A 16,458-nucleotide genomic window follows, 5' to 3' on the forward strand; every position below is an offset into this window, starting at 1 on the left:
ATCACTCTAGGGAATAATATGTACAAAACACTTTTGACTGGTGACATGCCATTAAGGTGCTAGCAATCTTCTGGTACTTTTTAACCTGTTAGACGTAATCAGCATACAATTTGGTAGTCGCCTGCAGGTGTTGCACAACGTGAGCCATGAGCAAACTCTGTTCGTAGGCAGTCAGAATTTGTATGCATTTTTATAGTTGATATTCTACAGCTCCCCTCCAGAGAGTTCTGGCTGTGAAAACAACCTATATTTCAGCCTCTCATATTTGCAAATCTTACACTGTGGTCCCTAAGAGGTTGAGGGATTACAGCAGTAAGAGCCCTTGGCTAAATAGGCTGCAGGAACATAGAAATCCATAGAACAGTCTATCTTAAATGTGAAAGTCATCATTAAGAGATCTAAATAAAAGACCCTACATGTTCAACTTACTTCTGTAGTGTAAAAGGCAGAACAGTGGCATGGGTGACCTCATACTCACACACACACACACACACACACACACACACACACACACACACACACACACACACACAGAGAGAGTTGGACTCGATGGGTTTTAAAATATGTCTATGAAGTTGAGAGGGAGACTGGTTGAGGGAAGTGAGGAAAAAGGGGGACTGAATATAATCTAAACACACTGCATACCTGTTTGAGATTCTCAAAGATGTTAAATACAGACCTGATTTGAAGAAAGATCAATGACAATTGCTCTCAACATCTGTATATAAGTTATTGTGTGTATATAAATATTTATATTCAAGATAACAATGTTTTATTGGAGAAATCATTTCACTCTCATTTTGTAGATGGCTTCAGAAGAGACTTTGAAGTTGGACTAAATACATTTTGCATTATGTTATGACAGAGTATGAATTTTGAAATGATTTGAGGTGAAACAGCCTCCATTTTTCTTGGTGTCTGATTGATGCTGTCTGTTCTTGTTGTCTTTCATAGTCTGCCTGAGAAATTGTGCCTTCACTGTCATGTACATTAACACTTAATTCTCTTCATTTTCAGTATTTACATTTTTTACATTTACATTTAGAATTTATCTGGTATAACTGTGATACGTACCAATAAGCTTCAGTTGATGGTTCTATTTATATGTTCTTATATTCAATTCATTTATACATAGTTTACATTTTATCTAAAGAAATTCATGACAAACACATGCCACATGTGGGCTATTACCTCTCAAGCTGTTGGTCAGATATGTCTTAGAGACTCTCAAATACAGTCTATTGCCATTATCCTTTGTTGTCCACCAAAACTTGATGATAAAACCTTGTTGCTGAGGTCATCATGTACTTTGGCTATAGAATGTGGATAAAACAAGTTAATATTGACCAAGAATATTTCTTCCTTCTAGGTAACCTTCACAGAACTAGAAGTTGCTCTGTAGGCTACTGGGGTGGGGTGTTACAAACATTCTTAACAAGCTTTGAATACTGTTGTGGTGCTTTGAATAGATTTGACCCCTATAGATTCATATGTTTCAATGCTTGGCCACAGGAAGTGGCACTATTAGTAGGTGTGGCATTATTGGAGCAGGCTTATCTTTGTTAAAGTAAGTGTTTCACTGTGTATATGGGCTTTGAGGTTTCTTATGGAGGTCCTGTGTAGAATCAGAGCCATCTTCTGGCTGCCTGCAGAACAAAGTCTCTTCCTGGATCCCTTGGGATCAAGATGTGGAACTCTCACCTCCTTTTCCAGCACCAAGTCTGCCTGGACTTTGCCATGCTTCCCATAATGATAATAATGGACTGACTAAGTCTCTGAAACTGTTAGGCAATTATACAATAAAATGTTTTCCTTTTTAAGAGTTACTTTAGTAATGGTGTCTTTTCACAGTGGTGAAACCCCTACTAACAGAAGTTGTACCAGGAGAGGGCCATTGCTGTGATAGGTTTGACCATGCTTTTGTTTGGAGGATTTTGTGTGGATTTGGGGACTTTGGAAAGCAGCAGAATGTGGGGCGGTGGGCTGTGAGAGGCAATGGGGTACCCAGTTGAGTCTGTGTTGAACCCCGGTGACTCTAATGGAACAGTAGGAGTTCAGCCTTGATCCACAGCCCCTGCCAGAGAAAGGTTTGTGGCCTTAGGTCACATAGCACAGGTAGCACAGATAGCACAGGTACAGGGCGTGGCTACAGGCAGCAGAGCTTCAAGAGATCTCCATATCAATGAGATACCTAAAGATCAGAGGGCATAGCCAATTAAGCATTTTTTCCTAGCCCCTCCTCCTTACAAACAGTATTTAACCTCTGGCTTGCCCTGAGGACATGAGGTACAGCTACATTCACTTTCTGCCATGATAATAAACATTTTAAAACCATGGACTTCCTTGTGTCTTTGGGGCCCTCCATGGAGAACTGTGGAGGCGGCTTGTGACTACTGAGCCACAGTCTAATCTCCCGTGGAAGACTTCTCTACGTTCCAGCCGTGGAGCCCTGCCAACTCAAGCAATCTAGCTGAGCCAACCATGACCCAGCCAAGTGAATCACCATGACCAAGAGTTTCCACCCAGCGGGGTGCCGTGGGAGCTCTCCCTCTTCTCCCTCTCAGGTGTGGGCTGGTTCAGCCTGTACGCCCCCAGTCTCAACTCTTCAACTGCTTCCAATAGCACCTGGGAGCCCAGAAGTTTAATACCAGTTGATTCTTGCACACCTTTTTGTCTGGGGGTCCCCATCTAAGAGCTCTGCCCCAGTAGGTCTCAGGCTGAGACCTCTCCATGCCCTGGTGGAGCTCGATGGCTTCTCATATCCCAACATCTGCCCTGCACCACATGGAGTGAACTCAGTCAAATTCCTGCACTTCTGTTCCTTGAGCTGCAGTTCCAGCCATCTGGGGGACAGACACGCGGGATCCACAATTCATCCCAACAGAACCCATGCCCACGCACAAGCACAAGCTACAGCCTTGCAGTAGAATGCTTTAACTGGAGCTTAATGGGCCATCATAATAGGATTAGGGAAGGCATTGGTGTTGAGGGTGATTTGAACTCTGGGGGCCTGGCTCAAGAGATTTCAGAAGAGGAGAATTTTAATATATTGCCTAGAAATTATTCTTGTGATATTTTGGTGAAGAATGTGGCTGCTTTTTGCCCTGTTCTGAAGAGTCTGCCTGAGGCTAAAGTGAAAAGATTTAGATTAATTGCATTGAGTAAGGAAATCTCAAAAGAGTCTAACATAGACTGTGTCTTATCCTTCACTCTTATGAATAGGATTTTGATCAAGCATAGCAAGCTTAGAAAGAAAAAATACAAAATGTATGTTTCATGTATTAAAGGGTTTCAGAAAGTAGAATGGAGCTAAATCCTGTGTTCAGTGAGATGAACAGATTAAGGGAGTGCTGACTTCAGTGCAAAAACCTACTCAGTAAAGCTTCCATCTTATGAAAAGCATGTTGAGAAAGAGACATTGCCATCTAGTCTAAATTTACTGTGTTTTCTGTTGTATTTTGGATAATTATATCATGTTAGGAATTATGACCTGGTTATTGTTTTTATTGAACATAAGGAGATATGATTATGTGTCAAATTGACATGGGATGGATTGTGATGGTTATTCTAGGTTGTCAACTTGCCAAATCTGTAATGAACTACAGTGAGAAATGGAGGGCACACCTGCTCTCTGGATCTTGAGGTAGGAAGACAAGATGACTTTGATCCAGATCTTGAGGCATAGTGGCCACATTCATAATGAAAAGGAATTAAAGAAAAGCTTAGGTCCAGGTGTGATGGTACATTCCTTTAATCCTAGAACTCAGGAGACAGGGCCATGCAGATCTCTGAATTCAAAGTCAGTCTACAGAGTAAGTTCCTGGACAACCAAGCTTAGGCAGTAAAGGAAATTATTAGAACCAAGGTGGTGAAAATGTAATAGAAGAAGGGGGTCATGGTCCAACCCTAGTAAGCAGCAGAACTTGACAGCTCTTGTTACATGGCTCTGAGTTTAGAAAGGTTACTGGGAAAGTTGATGCCGGTTAGTTGGAGCTAAGAAATTAGCAGTGATTAAGAAGAGACCAGATCACTGAGGTGAAATCTGGGAAATGTTTTCTGAGTGCACAAAGCAGCTGTGTTCGAAAGATAGATCTCATACTGCAGCTGGACTTGATAGTGTTTAAGAATCACCAGATGGTACAGGTTTTGAAGGCATGAAGGGATGGAACACAGAGAGCAACTGAGGCTTGGCACTGTGAGAGGCCATGAAAGGCCTAAATACATTTTACATTTTGTTATAACTACAAGTCTTGGAGGGGGGGGGGTCAAAGAATGGAATGTGGTGGTTTGAGTAGGTTTGGCCTCATAGATTCACATATATCAATGCTTGCCCATAAGAAGTGGCACTATTAGGAGGTGTGGCCTTATTAGAGAACATGGCCTTATTGGAAGAAGCATGCCACTGTGTTGAGGTCTCCTATGCTTATGCTCTGCCCATGTGGAATCAGAGTCTCCTCCTGGCTGCCTGAAAAACACAGATCTCTAAATAAACAGGTCTCTAAATTCACATTTTTGAATCTGTAGATAATATAACTCTCAGATTTCATCAGAGAAATTCTACTGTGCAGTAGATAGTAGTTAACACAAAAAGTTACAACTGGTCAAAAGGCAAGGACTAAATGACTAAGGCATGCTAAGACACACATAGGACATCTATATTATATTCCCTCAACAAAGCTCCTGGACCACAGTGAAATAGGAAGTGGAAGGGTTGTCAAGACCAGGGCAGTAAATATTAAAGAAAAACAGTGTCTTCTAAAATAAACAGGATCTTGGCACTCATGAACTCACTGCAGCCTTGGTTGCCAGTAAAAGATTTGCGAGGATCAAGCCAGTCCATATTCCAGCATAGAGAGAGGAGAGTTTCATATGCTCCTACTTCTAACTGAGGATCTATGGCCAGTTGATGCGTTCTTAAGGAGAGAGATTTAGTTTTTTTAAGGGTGGCTCCTGGTATGCTAACCAAACTGCTGAGGATAGTGTCACACTCAGAAGTATATGAATAGTATAAATTGGAGTCAATGAGCTTAAAAAAATAGACATAAAGTTGAGGCATTAGGGAGACAGGGCAGATAGGGAAAAGGATTAAAGAGAGAAATTATCAAATGAATATGATCAAAATACATTGTATTACATTCTCAAATTGCAAACTGGTACAACCACTGTGTAAATCAATCTGGAGGTTCCTCAGAATATCGGAAATAGATCTTTCTGAAGACCCAGCTATACTACTCTTGGGCATATACCCAAAGGTGCTCCACCATGCCACAGGGGTACATGTTCCACTGTGTTCATAGTGGTCTTATTTGTGATAGTCAGAAGCTGGAAACAACTCAGATGTTCCACAACAGAAGAAGGGATACTGAAATGTGATTCATTTACACAATGAAATACTATTCAGCTATTAAGAATGAAGAAATCAGGAGTTTTACAGGCAAATGGATGGAACTAGAAAATATCATCCTGAGTGATGTAACCCAGACCCAAAAGGATATGCATGGTATTTATTCAATAATAAGTGGATATTAGCCAAAAAAATACAGATACCTAGGATACAATTCACAGATCTCAAGAAGGTTAACAAGCCAAAGAACCCAAGTGAGGATGCTTCAGTCTCAGTTGGGAGGGAGAAGAAAGCAATCATGGTGGGGGCGGGCAGAGGGAGGGAGGGACCTGGATGGGAGAGGGGATAGGGAGGGGAAAAGGAGAACATGATCAGGTACTGGGGGGAACATGAGTGAAGCTCTGAGGGCCAGCAGAAAAAAAAAGAAACAGTCAACCTCTGCAGAGAGAAGGTGGGAGGACCCTTTAGAATGTACCAGAAACCTGGGAAGTGAGAAAAGCTCAAGACTCAGAGGGAGGGACCTTAGATGAAATGCCCTACAGTGTGGAGAGGGAACTTGTAGAGTCAACATGCAGTAGAAAGACAGGGCATTAAGTGGAGGGATGGGGTTGACATCCCACAGTCAAAAAATTAATAAAAAAAACTTTAAAAATTCTCAAAGAATTCTAAGAATATTTTTAAACAAGTCAAGGAATGTTCTTTTATGTTTTATGGAACATATTTGTAAAATTATTGGTACTATTTTCTAATATTTCATTAAATTCAAAAGTGAAAAAGTTGTATTTAGAAGTCTCATCCAGGATAAATATGTTTTTATTTCAATTTATTAGAAATAGTAAAAGTATTAATAGCTCCAAAACTTTGGTTCAGTTTTTAGAGTTTATACTTTTCAAAGAATTGTCCATCTATTTTTACTTGTCCAGTTTATGAACATGAATTTGCTTATATTGTTCCATTTTTACCATATTTATAAGCTCAGTATTCATTGTAATCAACTGTCCTTTATTTCTGGTTTTGGTCATTTGTGACATTTCTGTATTCTTTTCAGCTTTGTTGGAAGTTAATTTTTAATTCTGTTATTTATAATTTTGATACTTTGTGTCATTTTATGCTCTCAATTGCATTCATTTCCCATATTGTTCTTCCTATTTCATATTTTATGTTTGATTTGTCATTTTTTGTTTCTAATCTTTAGGCTTGGAGCTTCAACAATTAATTTGAGATCTCCATTTTTATTTAAACATTTGCTGATATATTTTTTGTTTATATCAATATATTTTAATTCAGTTTTAAATAATTTTGCTTTTAAATATTCTTTATTACATAGTACTTTGCTTTTTTTCATTTATTTAATTTATAGAGACTTTTCTGTCAGAGATTTTGAGATATGTTTTATGTCCTTGACTCTGGATTTCATTGATTAAGCAGTGATATCTTTTTATTAAGTTGGTGTAAATGTAATTGTATTACTTGTATTGTTGAAATGACATTCTTAAATAAATATCATTATGCATATTTTAGTAGTGTACATTTCTTTATGTTTTCTGCTAATGATTTATTATTTGCTGCTTGTTTCATTTTTATTTTATACAATGGAAATTAGATAGAAAACAAATATAAGCTATTTCTTTATTCAAGTTTCATATGGATACATCAGCAACACATTTGACTCAGTAATTGCTATTAAACTTGTCTTCAGTAGTAGTTGAAAATGTTTTGCAAAGGAGATAAGAGCCTTAAAGTTGAAGAGCAACAGGGGCTGGGCTTTGGAATCTGACACTGACCACTTTGAACAGTTATTAAACCTGGGTCTCTTTAAAGTTATCAAAAAACACAGCATGGATGGATGTGGACCATCCAATAGTCATTTTGGCATTGGAAGCAAATTGGAATGGAAATGCTTAGTAAGCTGATAGGTACTCAATGAACTGAATGAAAATTAAACAAAGAAAACACTTCATCTTTAAACATTCTCTTCTTTCATTCTACTTAGTAACAATAAACCATTTTTCTATCAGTCTGTAAGGGTCGATGAAAAGTTGGTTCTATATTTATGATGACTGGTTGAAACCAGGAGGTGGCTTTTAAATATTCCTCAGAGGCAGTCTTGGATCAAAAGCATGGTAACGATCAGGGATAGTCCATTCTTAGTCAACTCTATTAGAGCTTTCTTAATCCTGTTCAAAATATCACCTCTCAGAAGTTGCTCAGAAAAGCTGATGAGATACTCTGAAAACTTCAAGACCTATACCCGTAAAATGGTTACCAAAATAGCCCCAATTCTTCTCCACTGTGCAAGTCATACAACCCATACTTCAAAAACTGACCAGTTGTGACTTGGGGTATTGCTTCATCCATTAAATTCACTGGGCATTTCACACACCAACTCCTCTTCTCGAAGCATCTTGAAAACTTTTCACAGGCAATATGATTGATTCCACAATCAGGAGGATGCAGAAGATGCTTCTCACGAGTTCCTCCAATCCTAAAATTGGATTTTTTACACTTCAGAAACACACTTTTATACTGTTGACCGAGAAATGTATTGATTATATGATTTTCATTTTGATTAAAGATGATAGGTTTGACCCTAATTATAATAATTTAACATTCCTGGCCTTAAACCACAATGTCTTTTGCACCAACCTAATAAAAACCAAAGGAAAAAAATTTAGACCATGTTATATACATTAATGAGATCAGTTTTTAAGATTGTGTTGTCTTCCTCTATATATTGTCTGTTCTCTAAGAAGCATTGGGTATAACACAGTGATTGTGGATACATCAAAGCCTGGATTCAGAGCCTCAAAATCGTTGATCCTAGATACTCAACTTTATCATTAAAATTACAGTATTTTCATGTAGTAGACAATGGACAGAGTAGACAACCTTGGGATGTGAACATATAAAAGCAGTGAATGGCAGTGCTGGGGTCTTCAGAGCACCCAGCATACTCATTATTGATTATAAGGATACACACTTGTGTATTTATGACAAATCACTTTGTCATATCATTATTTTTATATCATTTTTGATATGAATTTTGTTTATATCATTAGTCAAAGACGAATACTCAGAAGAAGAAAGAAGAGAGTGAATTATATGTGATAAATGTCATCAGGCTCTGCAGACTGCAGATCCTCTTCAGTGACTGCTGATGTCACAGTTCTAACTCACCTTTCTTGAGAGGGAACTGCGGAGTTCACTGGTATCTCTTCCTTTAATTCCTTTAATTCAATGCCTTTGTACTGAAATATTATTTGAAAGTAAATATAGATTTCTTAGATCATATGATGGAAGTATGTACCTTTCTCCTCAAAATTGCTGATTTTCTTTCCTTTGATTTTAAATATATTATGATTAAATAGCTTAACATTAACCAAGAATGGCTGGCCTCCAACTCAGAGATCCACCTGCTTCTGCCTCCTGAGTGCAGAGATTAAAAATGTGCCACTACTGCCCCACTATTCTATGTGTGATTCAAAATGCTGGGAATTCATTGTCAAACCTCCCGTGGATGGTGCAGCTACTGTTGTTGAGTTCCTGGGGTTTATTCTCCGTGTAAAGTCTCAGTGACATGGCATAGGAGACAAGGAAATAGTTGCATTCATGCTGCCAAGACTTTCTCATCCTGTCCATATCAATGTCACATTGGGGCCTAATCACATGCAACACTGTCATGACACTGTAAATAGATTTTCATAGAAAAGAAAACTTTAAAATATATCTGAGGCAACAAAGTAAACAAGCATGCTTGTGGAACTGTAAGATTTAGATTTTAGGCTCTTAGCCTTAAATATCTATTAAGACATTGTAGTTGGGTAAATCATCAACCTTATCTCGTACATACATTTAGGTTTTCTACGATTAAAAACTACCTTTCAAATATGCCAGAACAAAAGTTGATTTTAAATTGACATTTTACCATAAATTTTTGAACAATTTCAGAATAAAAAAAATTATAATTTAACAATTTTACATGATTCAGAGGCAAACAATAAATTATAAAAAATACATATATTGGGTTAAAAATAAAAAGTTGTCAAGTGAAAGCCAAATTTTATAAAACTGAGCAGTAAGCTAAATCTTTGTGTATAGCCTTTCAAAACTGAGAGTTTTTAATCATACACTAATCATTAAGAGAAAGGTGTGGTTCTTTTATGTTATTTATTTATTTATTTATTTATTACATTTTAGAGCATATTATAAGATCCTTTCCATATACATAAGATATGTATTAAAATTATATTGAAAAACATTATGTATGTAATCATTATAAAAAATTTTGTTATTGCATGAATGGGCCATTTCTGTCATTCTCAGATTTCTTCAGTTGCCTATAGTTCTTTGTGTAGGGTTGAGGCCTCTTGGCTTTTCTCCATCCATGTTAGGTTATATGTCTATTGTTGCCCTTATTCAACTCATATTTAGGGAGTCATATTGATTACAGATATAAATCCTGACATTCCTGGACTATATAATGTCATAGCATACTCCCTGATCCTCTGGTTCTTACAATTTTTCTGCCCTTCTGCAATGATCCTTGAGCCTTAGGTACAGGAATTATATTGAAGATTTATCAACTGGGTCTAGGGTCCACACTCTGCATTTTGATTGGTTGTAGTTTTATGTAATGGTAGGAGTTTGTTACAAAGAGAAGTTTCCCTAATGAAAAGTGGGGACTACACTTATCTGTGGGACTAATGACAATATTTAGATTGTAATTAGGCATTATGTTAGTTTAATAAAGAGATTTTGTAGGCTCTCCTTTGGGATCCATCTCTTCACTGGCTTTGGGTAGCTGGCTAGATTTCTAGTATCAGGTATGATTTACTTCTTGTTGAGTGAATATTAAGTCCAGATAGGAAGCTATTTTATGATTGCCAAGGTATGCAAGCCACTCCTGTATCCTTAGGTTATAGTACTATGCTGGTCATTGTTTTGGTTCTTAGGTAGCAAAACTAGGTAGGGCTGTTTGTTTATGCCCTTCTTTGGAAGCTTGCATGATGCTTTCTAGTTCCATAAATGTGGTTCTCAGGGAAAGCCATTCATGTCACATCCAGTTGAGGGACCTCTAGACCCTATGTCTGAAGTGGTTTCTTGTTATGGTTAATATTTAAAACAGCGGCACCCAGTCTTGCTTGTTCTTAGGGTGCCACCATGTTTCTGACTAGACAAGTCCTGAGGCCAAGAGCTGCGGCGTGTTCTCCCTGCTGCTCGACTCCGCTGGCTCAGGCTGACAAGGAGCATCAGCCCTAGCACCCACAAGATGCTGTTTCCACAATGTTTGGCTGAGCCCAGACCATTCTGTCGGTAGAAATGAGACTCCAATGCTTAAAGATTATCCAATGGCTTTATATGTTTGGTAATGCTCAATTATCAATTTGCCCACACAATTTGAGGTGTTTCCCAATATCTAACCTTATTATATAAATCGCTACCCAGGACCGTCCTGGACACAAACGTGGTTCTCCACGGCTCCTACATCTCTCTCCTCCTCCTCTTAGTTCCTCCTCTTCCTTCTCCTCTTCCTCTCCTTCTGACTCCTCACTATACCTACCTCTCACATAGCCCAATCACTGAGCTTTATACAAAGTAGTGGAAGAAATATTATGCTCTAGTTTCTTCAGTAATAGAAACTAGCCATATCCCAGTTTTTAATTTATCATTTGTTTTCTTGGTGTCTAGAAACATATTATAATAGAAGTTTCTTAAAATATCTATAAGTACATATAAAAATAGTTTAAATGAAGTTTTCATTTAATGGTGAACAACACCTAGACACCACACACTACAAAAAAGCGTCATGGCTAGGACTGGGTTACCTCTTTCTAAGTTTTTGGTCAATATGTCCCAGTAGAACCGCAAACATTTCTGACTATTGCAATTGTTCTAGGTTATGTTTCAGAAACTATAGAAAATTCATGTTGAAGGTATCATATAATAAATTCATAAAGTCAGAGAACTCAAGTAGGTAATTATGTAGAAGCTTCAATTCTACTGGTTATCATCCACATCACTGGACAGTGTTATACATGCTGCTAGAGGAAGATAATTATTAATATCATCTGTCCATAAATAAATTGGGAGTTACAATGACCAGTCTAGTAAGCTATGTCCACTGATACAATAGTGGCATGGATATTATGGAGGTAACCAACCAACTAATTTCTGACCTGATTTAAAGATGAAAACTTTACCTGGCATTATTAAAGGGGCCAGGAACTATGGCTGGACATGTAATAAGTCCTAGTGGAGCACCTAAAACTATTACTGTGATAAATAGATTTAATATTAAAGTACCTCTTAATTACATACTTTCATAACCATAAATTTGTACATCTCTCAGTCTTAAACAGAGAAGGTTCTTGCAGTAGATGTTGCTTAATACAGAGACCTCCCACCCCAGGTGGGCAAGATCATGGGCTAAGAGCACTAAATGAAGCATCTATCTCATACCCATTCCTTCAAGGTTCAGAAATCTTAAAGGAAGAGCACGTGGGAAGATTAGGGAAACGGAAGTAATGACCAATTTCAAGAGCATTTTTTAGGCACAAAAGGAATTATGCACACATGAATCACTAATTTTTTTTTTTTTTTTTTTTGTCTCAGGCCAGATAAAAGTCCCAGCATAGTGGTGGGAAGGGATGTAAGTCTCACACTTAGCTGAGGTTCTATTGGTATTTGACAGCTACTGGGAAAGACAGATTTAGTTTTCATTAACAGCATGATATTGATCACACTCCAGGTAGGTCTCACACCCAAGAGCAATTGGACAACACAAACTGGATTCATGGTCTGTTGTTTGATTTTTGTTTTTGTTTTTAAATAAAACAATGACTAGAATGATTGGCTGTTAGGAGCACTTCCTGCTTTTCCCAGGAACCTGGATTAATATGACAGATCACCTCTGATTTCAGGGGATCAAATACTTTCTTCTGTCATCTGCAGACACCAGGCATGTACATAGTATCCTAAAATACATGCAGGCAAAGCAACCGTGAATCATAAAGTCTTAAAATAGAGGTGATGGGGCTGCAAGCTTCTAGGACAGTCTGGTCTACACCGGGAAGCCATGTCTTAAAATGCAAAACAAAAGAACAACAACAACAAAAGCATGAAGTTGGATGGGTAATGGGGAGGCAGCGGTAGATCTGGGAGGAGATTCTTTTGTTTTCTGTTATGTATCAGTGTTAGTCATTTCAAAGAGCTGAAAGCGTTCTTTATACATACAGGATTTTCACCAGTTTATTTAAAAATCCAAACTAATACTATTGCTTTTTAAAATGAAACTATTATTTTACACACCATTTAACTTAAAATTGCTTTCTGAACCTAATTTAACTTTAAATTTACCTTTAAGCCATTAAGAAAATAAGATTAGAGGGAAGAGAATGGAATCCCATATGGTTGTTCTAGGTCTCTCCATTTTGATGCAGAATCTGATTTCAAATGGGCTTGTTTACTTAGCTTAGCCTGAATGCAATCACTTTTGAAACTGCCCTTCCAGCCCTTACATTTTATTAGCTCCCCCTTTAATGTTCTTTTTAACAATTTGTAATTTATTTTCATTTGACTCTCTCTTTTTTTTTTAAGGCATTTCTTTAATCTCAGCTCATATGCTACCTTCCCTTAGTGGCTACACTAACCAACATTATCTACACTGACCAACATTCTCTTTCTGTCAGACTTGAAGAATTTTTACCTTGAGTTATATGACATATGTCATCACACAGTCCTGTACAGATTCACTAACAATCTAGCCACTGATGACCTTAATCAGCACAAAGTTAAGAGACCTCACATACCTTTGACATTGGTCATATCAGACCATGGGGTTGCTCAAGGCAAGATCTGAATCACCAGTTACTCCTTGAAGGTTAGCAGGGATCCTCTAGAAACTGTCATCTTGTTCCTACATATTATGGTTAAGCACAGTTAATAATCTTTTCACAACAAATGCCACATTACATAGAAAATGTGTAGGGCTAAATCTTGAGGTTTCATGTAAGAAAATTTCAAAGCTTTGATTAAGGGAATAATGTATTCAAAGAAATGTAAAATGCCTAACCATATTCCCAGATATATTGTCCACATATATTTCTGTATGAAAGCCACAGGTTTGATACAATCTGCACTGTGGTTTGTATGGGGCAAGTGAGCAGCAAAGAAAGAAGTTCCTTCCAATTCATTTGGAATGATCTAGCTGCAGCTGATGTCTGTCACATCATCTCCCATCACAGCTTCTCTTGACACTTGACTTGCTGCTTCTTCTCTTTAACAGGAATGTGAAGCCTAGACCACAGCAGTCTCAGTTTTGAGCAGAAGATTTGTTGCAAGTGAACCCAGGGACTTTAGCATAAAGCACTTGTGAGGTACTTGCTATCATCATCATTAAAGTGTCTAGATGCTCAGAACCTACCTCTGTTAACTAGGACAGTTTCTGGTCTCCTGTTTCTGAGTTATGTTTTTCCAGAAGCACGGACACTTTGTACTATATTCTGTACTAACTCATCACTTTTGATACCTATGCTCCCTCTGAGAAATGTCAGATGATTTTCTCTGCAATGCCTATAGTACCTGAAACTGCCTGATAAATCATGGTGAGCACCTGGGAAGTGAACTCTGCTCCTGAAAGGCTGGCTCTTGCTAATGTTCACTCCCCCTTTTCCTGAGTCTTGTCTGCATTTCCTGAATGTACTCATAACATTGTATTAATTAATAAATGATACTTAAATTTGTTCATTTTACAAAATCATGTATTGCAGCACATAGTTCCAATGAACTAGAAAGTAGAGCACAACATTTTATGATGTACAATTTACCTGTTTCTTTCAGTTGTCACCACTTCTTAGAAAGTTTTATTCACGCCTTCCTTCAAGTGTCATTGTTGAAAGAAATATGTTATATGGAATATATAGGGAGTATTTAGAAATTGGGTTTCAATAACATATACAAATGTAGGCTTACCTTTAGAGCTGAAAATAACTTTGATATGAGGGGAGTGACTTACACTGGCTTGGAAGAGCCAACCATGACACAGCATCTTCTCTGAGTTCTATATAATCACTCAGGCTACTGGAACCTTGCTATTATTGAACTTGAGGTCACTACCAATGCCACTAGTCATATTTGACCACTGGTCCTCAGTAAGTCAATAGAAAGTGCCAAATTAATAGTGCAAAGTAGAAAAGGGAGATCTGTATAACATGGCTACATTGGACCAAAGGGCAAAGAGATCCAACAAATACTTCAAGTTCATTTTGGGGTCCTAAAGTGAGTTCAAAATTTGAACTCTAAGGACCAAAGATTTAAACATCTGACTAGTCCTAGACAAAGCTCAATTACACCCATCATTGATCCACTGTTATCTGGGTTTAACTCTCCTCCTATAAGATGGTATAAAAAAATTATTAAAATGGTTTGAAATCTCTTCCTGGGAGCCAAAGTCATCCTCTGTCTGGTGCCCCTTTCTTTTTTTGGCAGGAGATTCCTGAGAAAATTGCCATTTCTTTATGGGCCACTGTTTCAGTAGTCAGATAGTCAGATTGGGAGACACAAGTGTTTCTTTAGAATATCTTTATTTATGCCAGAGAAGCCACAGACACTGTGGAATTATTTCAATGAGAAACAGTACAAATGCTACAGATCACGTTTTTTTTATCACACAAAGATTTACATCTCCCCTGTCTACTTTTGATTATTAATTTTTCCTTTTTTATTGATTTACTGAGGATCAGAGGCCAGATATAACTGGAGGTATGGTAAACTGTGCAACATTTAGCACAAAGGTTTCCAGGATGCCAGCAAAGTTAATTCAGTCTCTTCAGTTATTTTCCACACAATACCAACTGTTATGACATAATGTGTATTGTAAATAATACTGTTCAAAATTCAAAACTGCTAATTTGCATATCAAGTGTCTCCCCTGACTATTCATCTTGGTGGAGCTGGCACAAGTTTTATAGTTAAATAGAAGACAAGAGGTGTCCATGGTTAATCAATCTCATCAGTGTACCACAGCCCACCACTGAGCTATGTTTGTGGAAGCTTTACCACTTCCTGAAAGGTAATCTGAAAATTGTCAGAATTGTGACACCTCTTTGCAAGAGATAAAGTTCCCATTTAACTGTCACTAAGCTTTAAACTTTCCCTCTCCCCAGCATAAAATTTCAGAAAGAAAAATTCCACCTTCTTTTGTCTCATTGTTCTACTAGTTAGATATCCAACCAAGAGGGGCCACCATCTCTTTAAATTATCTTCATGCCTCCCAAGGCAGGTGCACTGTGGGTCTCTCCAAGCTGTGCAATAGGGTACAGTATTTAGTTTGGTTTGATTTTGTTTTTCCTTTCTAATAAGAAATACCAAGTTTCACTTAATAGAGAAGCCTTTCTTTCACTTGCTAAGCCCACTCTGTGCACCTTCACTCCCTTACTTCTCTCCATGGCACTTCTATGAACACCTGGTATGGCCATGCATTTATCCATGCTCTGCAATTTACTCCAGGTCCAGATTACTGCATAATCCACTAGACTTCTTTTTTGATGTGTGCAAGATTCTCCATGCAAACTTAGGGTAAGAACAGCTATCTCCTCCTGTAAGTCTTTACTCGGGCAGCTCCAATCTCTGCTGCTCATACTCCACACACACACACACACACACACACACACACACACACACACACACACACACAGAGAGAGAGAGAGAGAGAGAGAGAGAGAGAGAGAGAGAGAGAGAGAGAGAGAGAGAGAGAGAGATGGAGGTGAGCAATTATTTCAGGATCTGTTGGTGAGCAATTGTTTCAGGATTGACAGCACATGTAGCTGGAACAGGTATCTATTTTCCAACATGTCAGTTTTTATTCTGTGATTTGATAAGCATGAGGCCGAATCCATGATCCAAGTGATAAAAAATGCAAAGAATACCTGACAGTGCTTGGCAAAATCTTAAGCCATCCACGGATATGTTTTTAAAGTATAGTTATTACAATAGTTAATGTTTCATTTAGGTCTATCTTTTAATGAAAACATCAATGGGGATATAAAAATAGAGATTAATGATCTAAAGCCACATCTGTACTAATGTTTCTGCATGCAGACTAACTAGAAATATCA

At 37.8% G+C, this 16,458-nt stretch overlaps 1 protein-coding gene across 2 annotated transcripts in view; it reads left to right on the top strand.

Annotated features, from left to right (window-relative positions):
• Positions 1-16,458, top strand: part of Sntg1 (syntrophin gamma 1) — a 728,479-nt gene that overhangs the window by 106,336 nt on the left and 605,685 nt on the right. Inside the window, exon 1 of one of the 2 annotated variants that reach the window (XM_076924412.1) lies at positions 13,637-13,719. The exons of the other annotated variant lie outside the window; for it this stretch is intronic. The gene's annotated coding sequence lies outside the window, so the exon portion shown is untranslated. Of the gene's footprint in view, positions 1-13,636; positions 13,720-16,458 lie in introns of those variants that run through there. 2 annotated transcript variants of the gene reach the window in all.

Source organism: Arvicanthis niloticus, chromosome 25 (genome assembly GCF_011762505.2).
Source record: "Arvicanthis niloticus isolate mArvNil1 chromosome 25, mArvNil1.pat.X, whole genome shotgun sequence".
Classification (NCBI taxonomy): domain Eukaryota; kingdom Metazoa; phylum Chordata; class Mammalia; order Rodentia; family Muridae; genus Arvicanthis; species Arvicanthis niloticus.